General features: G+C 37.2%; 1 long non-coding RNA gene across 1 annotated transcript; it reads left to right on the top strand.

Annotated features, from left to right (window-relative positions):
- Positions 1–560: 560 nt before the first annotated feature.
- Positions 561–9,626, top strand: LOC132642526 (uncharacterized). The gene is made up of 3 exons (XR_009583220.1): positions 561–710; positions 7,722–7,797; positions 9,389–9,626. It is a non-coding gene; the product is annotated as an uncharacterized LOC132642526 (long non-coding RNA).
- Positions 9,627–9,873: the final 247 nt, after the last annotated feature.

Below are 9,873 nucleotides of genomic sequence, written 5' to 3'. Positions count from 1 at the left end.
ATGAGGGTGTCGCCGTTATGAATAGAGGTGGTGTTGTTCGGCGGTGGAAGAGGGAAACATTAGTTAAGTTAGGGAATCATTCACTACAAAAAAAAAAAAATCTATGTTTAGCGACGGATTTTAGCTACAAACATATTTCCGTTGCTAAATAGCGACGGATTAGCTATTGAATTACAGTTTTGTCGGCCAAAAAGCAAAAAATTAATTGACATCTAATATAACGACGGATTAGCGACAAAAATTCAAATCCGCCGCTATAATTTGATGCTAAATTTTTGCACCTTCATTTTAGCTATAAAATTAGCGACAAAACCATGACGACGAAATATATTAAAAGGTAGCGACGGAATTAGTGACAGATTTTCTGTCGCTAGTTATATTTCATTCATTAAATTTTTTAAATATCAGTTGCTACAGAAAAATTCGTCGTTACTAATTTTTGAATTAAAATTCGAAGTTATATGTAGCGACAAAATTTCATTTGTCGCTAAATAGGTCGCTATATATGATTTAAGAGTTTATTCTAGGGCACAATAAACATAACAGTCTGAAACATAAATGCCTCCTATCGTTCTCTTCGTCCTAGGGATTTTTCATGCCTCTCTGGCTACTCATCATCTCCGACAACTCGCCCTTTGCGGCAGCTCATCCTCTCCGACAACTCATCCCTTGCTTTATAGGGTTTTACGGAGTCTCTATTTCTAGCTCAGGTAATATTTTTTTTTTGCATTCGATTAGTTTTCATCTTTTTTCAATTTAATTTCTTTAGGGTAGGCTTGGGTAGGAACGAGGGTAAATCATTTTGTTTTTGTTATTATTTCCCAGGGTTTAAGGTTCCTTGTGTCTCCAGATTTACAAAATCTAATTCCAAATCATACCATTTCCTTATCCTGCTAGTAATTTGAAGTAGTGGTCCTACCCATTTCTATTCTAGGAACAAGAAATGAAGGAATGCTCAATAGGAAACCTTATAGCTAATTGCTTATATAGTTCATACTTAAAAAAGTTTCTTAAACATTATGTATACATTAATATTTAATGATTAATCTTCTTATATGTACTTGTTTTATATTTGGTCTAAAATGCCTGTAATGTCTTCCTTCTTCAAGAATTCTATTGGAATTGGCGGTTTCACACTTTAAAGTTCTTTGCTGGCTATCTCAATGGTATTCCTACTATGACAACTAGCTTTGTCTGATTTTTTCCCCTTGGATCTACTCCTTTTCAGCTCATTCTTAAGATTGGTTCGTTATGTTACCTTAATTAGCATTTAATAGACTTAGAGCGAGACTAATTTTGTTTTCTTCAATATTTTTTTTAAAATAACTGAGGGAACCAATGGAGTACTAACAACGATGAATCCTCATCCCAAATAATGCTTGACAGATTCATCTCAATGGAAGTGTTATGAGATGAGTTCAATCTTTGAGTTTTAAACATCCTAAGTTATTTTAGTGAATTCCTGTTTGAAGTGTGCTAGATTGTTTCAACCATAATCATTTAGATGGCACAAAATTGAAAAAGAAAAGCATAAGATATCTTTCCTTTGGTAACATGAGAGAGAGACTACATAAGATATGGTGATAGTTGATCGATGATTAGGGTGTCTTGGTTAAGCTGTTAAATAGTAAATAAACATTCAGCATACTTTTCTCCTTCTTATTTGAACGTCCCAGGTGAATCAAACTAAATAGCAACTCTTGAATTAGGATGTCTTTGAAATAACAGCCAAATGTAAATACAGATTGTAAGTTTACAAATTATAATTCTGTTAGAATAAATCACGCGGGGCAAGAACAACATTGCGTACCTTTTAGAGCAGCGGAAGATCATTGAACTCACCATCGAAAAATTACCCCAAGTCGAACTTCGATTCACTAGAAAACGAAGTTAATTACCACAAACTAGATGTCTTTTCTTTTGTGTGTTTTTGTGTTGGATAGATAGAAATTTTCTCTGTTAAAGAAGAAGAGAGGAGCATAGCTTGGGGAGGGAGAGAATTAGAGGAAAAACAGCTGTTCATTCTTTTAATAACCGTGTATAATAACTTCTCTCAAAGGAAGTTACTTTCTTTAATCTTATCTCTTCCTAGATGGGTCGGGTCAGCCCACATAGAGCGACCCACGACCCAGAACCATAATCTAACATCTCCCACTTCGCTCATGGTGGGTTGGACCTAGGGATGGGCACAGTTTGGGCCAACCCAAAATCCAAACCTAAATCTGAACTTTTTGAATATTTGGTTAGGATATTTGGATTATGGATTGGGCTTCGGATTTTATTTTTAAAATTCATGGATTTCAGATTGGGTATGGATTTAGTACTATGGATTTTTGGATATCTGAAAATCTAAAAAATTTATACCTTTTATCTAGCCCTACCTATATCATATGTGCCAATACTAATAAGTCTAGTTTCTAAAGTGCCAATAGATTGGTACCTAAGGCCTATCCATTAAAATATTAAATTCATTATACAATTCACTACTAATTCAAATATAATATAGGGTTTTCTTACTTTTCAAGTCTCAAAAGTCTCACGTTAGTGTCACCCACAGCCGAGTTCTTTGTTATTTTTCTAGATTACTACTTAGATTTTATTTTGTTCATTTTTACTTTTCCAAAATGCTTTTATTTGGTATGGATTTACTATGTTGGACATGACTTGGATTTGTTAATCCTAATTTGAACTAAAAGGTTTTTTTTTTTTTTTGTTGAGCAATTAAGATTTAGATTTACCTCTATGGAACTAACACATGAATTTCGTTCCTAATAAGTTTGCCTTAAGTCTCAAGAGTCAAATCTGAAAATCCGAAATATCCAAACCGAATAATCCGAAACCGAACTTAAAATATCCAATCCAATCCGAACTTATTTGGATTGGATTTGGATTATAATTTATTCAATCCGAAAACCGAATATCTAAGCCGAAAGTTTCATATCCAATCCGATGGCTCGAACGCCCACCCCTAGCTGAACCAAAACAATGTCATATCAATAACATACTCAATTCATACTGACAAATAGTTCGTGCGGCCTACGAGCATCGAGAGCTATGATACTCTAAACCTATTAAGGTGTCACAAAAGCTCCATGTAGAAATCCAATCACAAGCGGAAAGAATTCACTACTAACATGAGGATGTTATTACTCGCAATACCCCAGACATCATTCATTACTCCAGTAGTTAGTTATCTGATCCCTCATTCTCGAAAGAGGCGAACTCGAGTTCATGTATAACTTTATTCACAATTACACTTGTTACCCTTATGGTAAATGTAATGGTCGACCTGTGAATACAAGTTACATTTTTAATCTTAGTTATCTTTCCTTTCTACTCGAAACTATCCATCCCAGATCAACTGCTTTCCTAGATATGCACTGCATTGCCGAATCACTCATAGCTATGCTAAAGTAGCAACTGTCATGACCCATTTTAGCCTAGGTCATGCGGGCACCTACCATTCCCACCTCGGTAAGCGAACCCTTAACTCAACGTTCACAATTAATAAATATAATAAAATAGCGAAAGAAGTAAATGACGTACGTCTCACAATGTAATATAATATAGATAAGTGCGAATGTAAATGAATCCACCCCATTATCTGGTCTGATCATATAAGAGCATCTAAATACGAATGACTCTGGTCTGAATAATAATACATAAAATGTCTCAAATCATGTCTTGAAGGAAAAGTAAGACATAAACAATAGAAGCGTCTTCGAGGTCAGTGGACGCCATGCTTACCTTGGAAAACTCAAGTAGAAGTTGAGATGCCAATCTACCACGAGTCAAAGAAGTAGATCCGGCCTGATACTCTGCATTCATAAAAGAATGCAGCAAGTGCAGATCAGTACAAACAACAGTACTGGTGGGCATCATAGGCCGACTAAGCATAGTTAACACAATTCAGAAAATAATGCAGATAAACAGGTAAACCAATCACGCATGGAACAATATAATTGTAACCGAGTATCCATCAGCACCTATGTAAGTATCTAACCCCAATATAATAAGTCTAAGTATATCTAATCCTGGAACAATCAATACAATAGAATCAACAACACAATCCATTACATTACAGTCATCACGATATCTCACTCAAGTCATAATGCAATGCAATGCAATAATGGTATGAATGTGATGCCATGCCATGCCATGCTATGCAAATAAGATGTACACATGTACTTCGGACGGAAATATCGACGTCTCGGCAGCACAAACCAGTGTGACTCGCGAAGTCTGGGTGCCACCCGTCCCGCATCTTTGCCAAATTGATAGGTGGGACCCTAGCTAATTGCTCACAGGGGGAGTCTCACCGGCACCACTCTGGGGGACCCGCGGAGCCCATGTACTACAATCGAATCCGGGATAACATCGAAATCAGCCATGCACAAGGATGCCCGAATATAACCATCGGACATGGGCCTCCTCACAATCACTCAAAAGAGTTATCAAATATTAGTTTAAAAAATCAACGATTCCGGAATTGAACCTCGGACATCGGCCTCCTCATAATCACTCAAGTAAAAGAGTTTATCAAGCATCGGTTTCGTATAAACAATGATTCCGAAATGGACCTTCAGACATCGACCTTTTTCACAATCACTCAAGTAAAAGAGTTTATCAAATATCAGTTTCGCTCAATCAACGATACCGGATCATTACCAGATATCGGCCATGCATGATAATATGAGAGAATGCGTGCAATGCATATGTCAATCATCAACAAGTATGCTCAATATCACAAGTACCTCAACGGGGTACACCAACTATATCACATCACAATACCAACAGTAGGTACGCTAACATATATCAATAACTTAAGTACCAACAGTGGGTACGCCAATATATATATATATATATATATATATATATATATATATATATCAATAACTCAAGTACCAACAGTGGGTACGCCAATAATGTATCATAGTACAAATACCAACAACGGGTATGTTGATCCTATCCCAAATCAGGACAACAAGCGACATTCACTATTTACCAACTACACATGGCATCAAGCCAACACAATTAAACAATCAAACACATATAACGGGGTGGCTAGTCCCAACACACATCAGGGCCCAACCTAAGGAAATATCAATTCTGACTTCACACCCGAAGGTTCACATGCTGTCTCCGACATCATAATCTAAATATGTGATTCACTATACTAAGTCTCACCAAAGGTAAATCATAACCTACCTAGACTGCCGAACTGCAACACCAACAAGTCACTCTATAACACCAACAAGTCACTCTATCGCCTTTCCCTTTCTCTAAAGCTCAGAACCAAAGTAGTCTAAGTAAAATTGAATTCTAAATTAGAAATCATGAATAATGATACTAATATTTCTATGATATCAATTAGGTCCATTTTAACCATATAAATTGGAGAAATGGGCCCACATGGGAAAAACGGGAAATTCACAGGTAAAATACCAAATTTGAATCCTAGGTAATCATAACCCAATCATTAATTGTTGATTTAGTTCAAGAATTATCCCCTAATCTGATTTCTAGTAAAACCCCCAAATTGGGTATGAACCCTAATTCTCCAAATTCGAAATTCAACCTTAAAAGTGAAAGATATATGATTACTAAGCTTAGATTCATCACATTTTAACATTAACATCATCAATTTATCAAGTATACTCTTAAAGAAAAATCTTCCAAAACCCTCCTTCAAAATCCATTTCTAAGGGATTGAAAAACGAAGTGGAAAGTCTAAGATGATTGTGATTAAAGAGAAGTAAAGGACTAGATGAGGTTTTACCTCCAGGATTTCCTTCAATTTGTCTCAGAGAATAGCTTTCGCAAGCCCCAATATCGAGATATGAAATAATGAGGGTCTAAGACTCATTAAATGCACAGTCACTGCCCGACACCGCTTTAGCGATAACTGGACTGCCCCCGCGGACACCTGACAGCTTCAGCGGTCAAGCCAAAATGGTTGAGAACACTTCAGCGGCAGGGCTACTGCCCCAGCGGTGCCGCTGCTACGGTGCCGGTGCCACCAAAGTGGGCACCAGACACCAGAACCTTGGCCCAATATTTTCTTTCGATCCGATTTTTCGACTAACTCCTGAGGCCATCTGCTCACATACCAGATACCTCGTCCCACATAAAAATGTACTATGAACATGCATGTGGCCTCGGAATCTCAAACGGAGGTCTCGTTGATCGAGTCAACTACCGATGCCTTAATTTCCATTTCTCATCCAATGTCCCGAAATGCATCCGAATGCATTGGGAACCGAATCAAATGCATACACAAGTTATAAATGACTATCTAGACCTCTCAAAATTGATGAAATTCTGAAAAAGGTTTGTTTGCCCAAAAGTCAACTTCGGATCAACAACTTTCACTTTTAAGCCTATATTTTCACCAAAGTTACCCGAATCCAGTCTAGACACCTCGATAAGCATGTTAATGGTCCCCTTGGATCAAAAGGGATATAATCAATTCCCAAGAGTGGGCAAAAGTTCCAAAAGAACTATAACGACCAAACGGGTCGTTACAATAACACCGATCTGTACTTCAAGAGACAATAAAAGGTCTGTAACGACCCGTTTAGTCGTTATAGTGTCTTGACCCATTTAACCTTGTTGACCCTTCACCAAGTTCCATTAGTATGATCTATGACTTAATGAATTCATTGGGTTGGTTTCGCAAGGTTCGAGTATAAATTGAGTCATTGATGGAGAAACTAGTTAAGTTAGCGAGTTAGAGTTGACCACTGTCAACGTCGGGTCCGCATAACCCTGTGTCGATGTTTTGAAAGTTCCAACATATTAATATCATTATTTTTAACTTGTCCACAACTTTTGCTGAGGTTCCAAAGAGTTTCAGATGGGTTTGGATTTTGTCGCGCTCGTATTCGATGTTTTCGCCGGAGGTTTGTGGATAGAAATGGCTCCAAATTGATCATCCAACCTTTATTTGGGGTGAGGTTTGAACCATTAGATCTGTATCAAAATTAGAAGCTATAGGAAAAAGAATCGTCGCGTTTCGCCTCCGGATAAAGGAGTTATGCCCGTTTTCGTTCGGGCTGTTCCAGCTGGCTGTTGGCAGCGACTAAAGGGATGCTATAGCGGGACCGTTGCAGCAGCCATGGGACCGCTATAGCGACTAACGGGGGCAGAATATCCTCTTTTAATAACCCAACTCCTACCCATTAACTCCAAGACCCCAAAGTCAGTTTTCAAAAAAGAAAGAGGCAAAATTCATCCCATTCATTGATGAAAGCATCTTGGAGGTTTAGTCTCCACCTTTATTTGTTTCTTTTCATTTCTTATTCAAGTTCCATGATTAGTTTAAAGTCCAGCATTGGTGGGTGAAAATCCTAGAACCCTAGAATTAGTAAACCCTTAAATAATTGGTGGGTTGTTGATATTATTGTTGATTTATCATCTAGGAGTATAGATTATCACTTTCTAGGAAAGGAATTTGATTTCTTATGGTTGAAATTGCATGTTGAGACTTAGGAGTCTAATAAAAGTGGAAGCGTTGTTCAAATATCTGTGGTAAAGGGTAAAATTGATCAGAAACCCATGAATTGAAGGTTAATGATTATAGAGATAAAAGTTATGATAAATTCACCATTAAAGGATGGTTTCATCCATTGAAAGGGGTAGAAGTGCGTGGTTCTTCTTCCCCAAATTGTTGTTCTTGTTTAAATACATGGGTTGTTGCTTACTTATCATCATATTGTTAGACTTTGATTGTTATGAGGCGCTTCGGAAATAGAAGACTCGTGTGGAGAAGTTCGTGGCTCCTGTTCTGCATTCGAGGTACGTTATGACTTACTTTAGTTAGACTTTGATTAGCGAAATGTATGTATTGTGTAGAATTGATGGGAGAAATCATGATTAGGTCTTCGGACATGGTGTTTTGGTTGGATATTTGATAGGTTGGTATGACTTCTAATTATGTGGGCTTGTCGCCGCAATTTAAGCATTGTGAAGGTGTAGTTGTTTTCATACTGTGGTGATTCAGGATGGATTTCTATTAGGCTGATTGTTGTTGATGGTGGCTTGTTGCCCTATTATTGTGATTAGACCTGTTACCTGAATTGTTGTGTTGTAATACGTGTTGCACTCAATTCTCTCTTATTGTGAAACACGTCTTCGGAGAAAGGAAGGTTAATGAGTTTAGACTTGAACTGTGATATAAACTCATGACAGTCCGTAGATGAAAACTTGATGTATGATTTACTGTTGATGATAATACATAGAAAAGTGGAGCTTCTTAGTGATACTTGACTTAGTTATGAGACATACTTGCTACATGTGGAAGTAAAGAGGGACATAGACTATTATATTAGTTGAGACGGTTTGTATGATTCATTTCATGCCTGAGTTGATCCAAGTCTTGATATGACTTGTGGGTTTGTGACTTGTACCTTCACTATTGCTTTATTGGTTTGCATTGGTTTTACCACGTTTACACTCATTTATGCATTCATACACTCATACATGGTGGAAATGGTTCGGAAATGATTCATGAAAGACTTGTGGCATGATGCCTTGTGTTTGACATTGATATTGTTAATTATTCATAGTCCATACATACTAATGAATTGGAATACATTGAGACATACTTTGTGATGTGAAATCAGTGAATAAGTTAATATAATCTTCTTGTTGAATTTGTGATACTATTTGATACATGGTACTTGATGAATTGATCATTGAGAGTGATGTGATAGTGTTACTATACATATAAAAAGGCACATTTGATCGGGGGTGAGGATGTGACCTAGATTATGAGCTCGTTGTCCGAGGTTCGTCCAAAAATGAGTGATACATTGATGTGGACCGCGTCCGAGGTTCTTTCCGGAGCGGAGGATTTATGGCTCAGGTCCGAGGAGGATTCCAGAACTAGTGGTACATGGACACCATGGGTCCCCTACAGGTCATGACTACTGAGCAAATGCAATCAGTTAGCATGTATGTATAGTTCGAGTGATTGGCCAGTGCATTGCATTGCATTGCATTGCACATCATTAAATTTTATTCTACATTATTATATGCTCTTTTGGTTCTGGTTTTGATATGGATGTTGAATGCCTATTGTGATATCAATATGACCATTGACTGGGTTAAATTGTGGATTTGTGACTCTACCTAGGGATGAAACTTGGACTTGTGATTATCAGGTGAGATTATTGAAACTCGATAGACTTGTGGTTTAGAAGCTTCATCTTAGGCTGTGACTCTGTTATGGGATATTATGTGACTTGAATTTGAGTATTAAGTGCCTATCTATTTATCCTATTGATTTTATACTTATATGCGTGAACTAATCTTAGTAGGCCTATGGTGCTTACCGGTATATAGTGTTTGTACTGATACTACCTTGCTGCACCCTTTTTGAGTGCAGATTGTGTTCCAGAGATTTCATCCAGGCTACATCTCTAGCTTGAAGCTAGTTTGCTCGATCATATCCGAGGGTGAGCTTCTACCCATGCCATGCCACCTGAAGATCTCTCTTTCTAGATGTCTAATTTCATTCTAGCCATTATTTATTATTACATTTGAGATATACTTCATTTTTTAGACATTGTTGGTTAGAGTCCTTGTATGATGACTTTCAGATCTTGGGGGTATAATAGTTAAGACTTCTGCACTTATAATATCTATAATTATGAATTGTTTTATTTATTCATTCATTCACTTATCTATTGACTGTTAATAAATGATTAAAGCAATTGAAATTGGCTAATGATTAATGGATTAATGGGTAAGGGTTCGCCTACTAGTGATAATATGGTGGGTGCTCGCATGATCGGTAATTAGGGTCATGACAAGGTCAAAGGGTATTCCAATGGAAAGTCAATATTACTTTTTGGGTCTCACACAATGAAG

This window comes from Lycium barbarum, chromosome 5, assembly GCF_019175385.1.
Source record: "Lycium barbarum isolate Lr01 chromosome 5, ASM1917538v2, whole genome shotgun sequence".
In the NCBI taxonomy this organism is placed as follows: domain Eukaryota; kingdom Viridiplantae; phylum Streptophyta; class Magnoliopsida; order Solanales; family Solanaceae; genus Lycium; species Lycium barbarum.
Note: the sequence above shows the minus strand (reverse complement) of the source record. Positions and strands in the feature narration are given on the sequence as shown.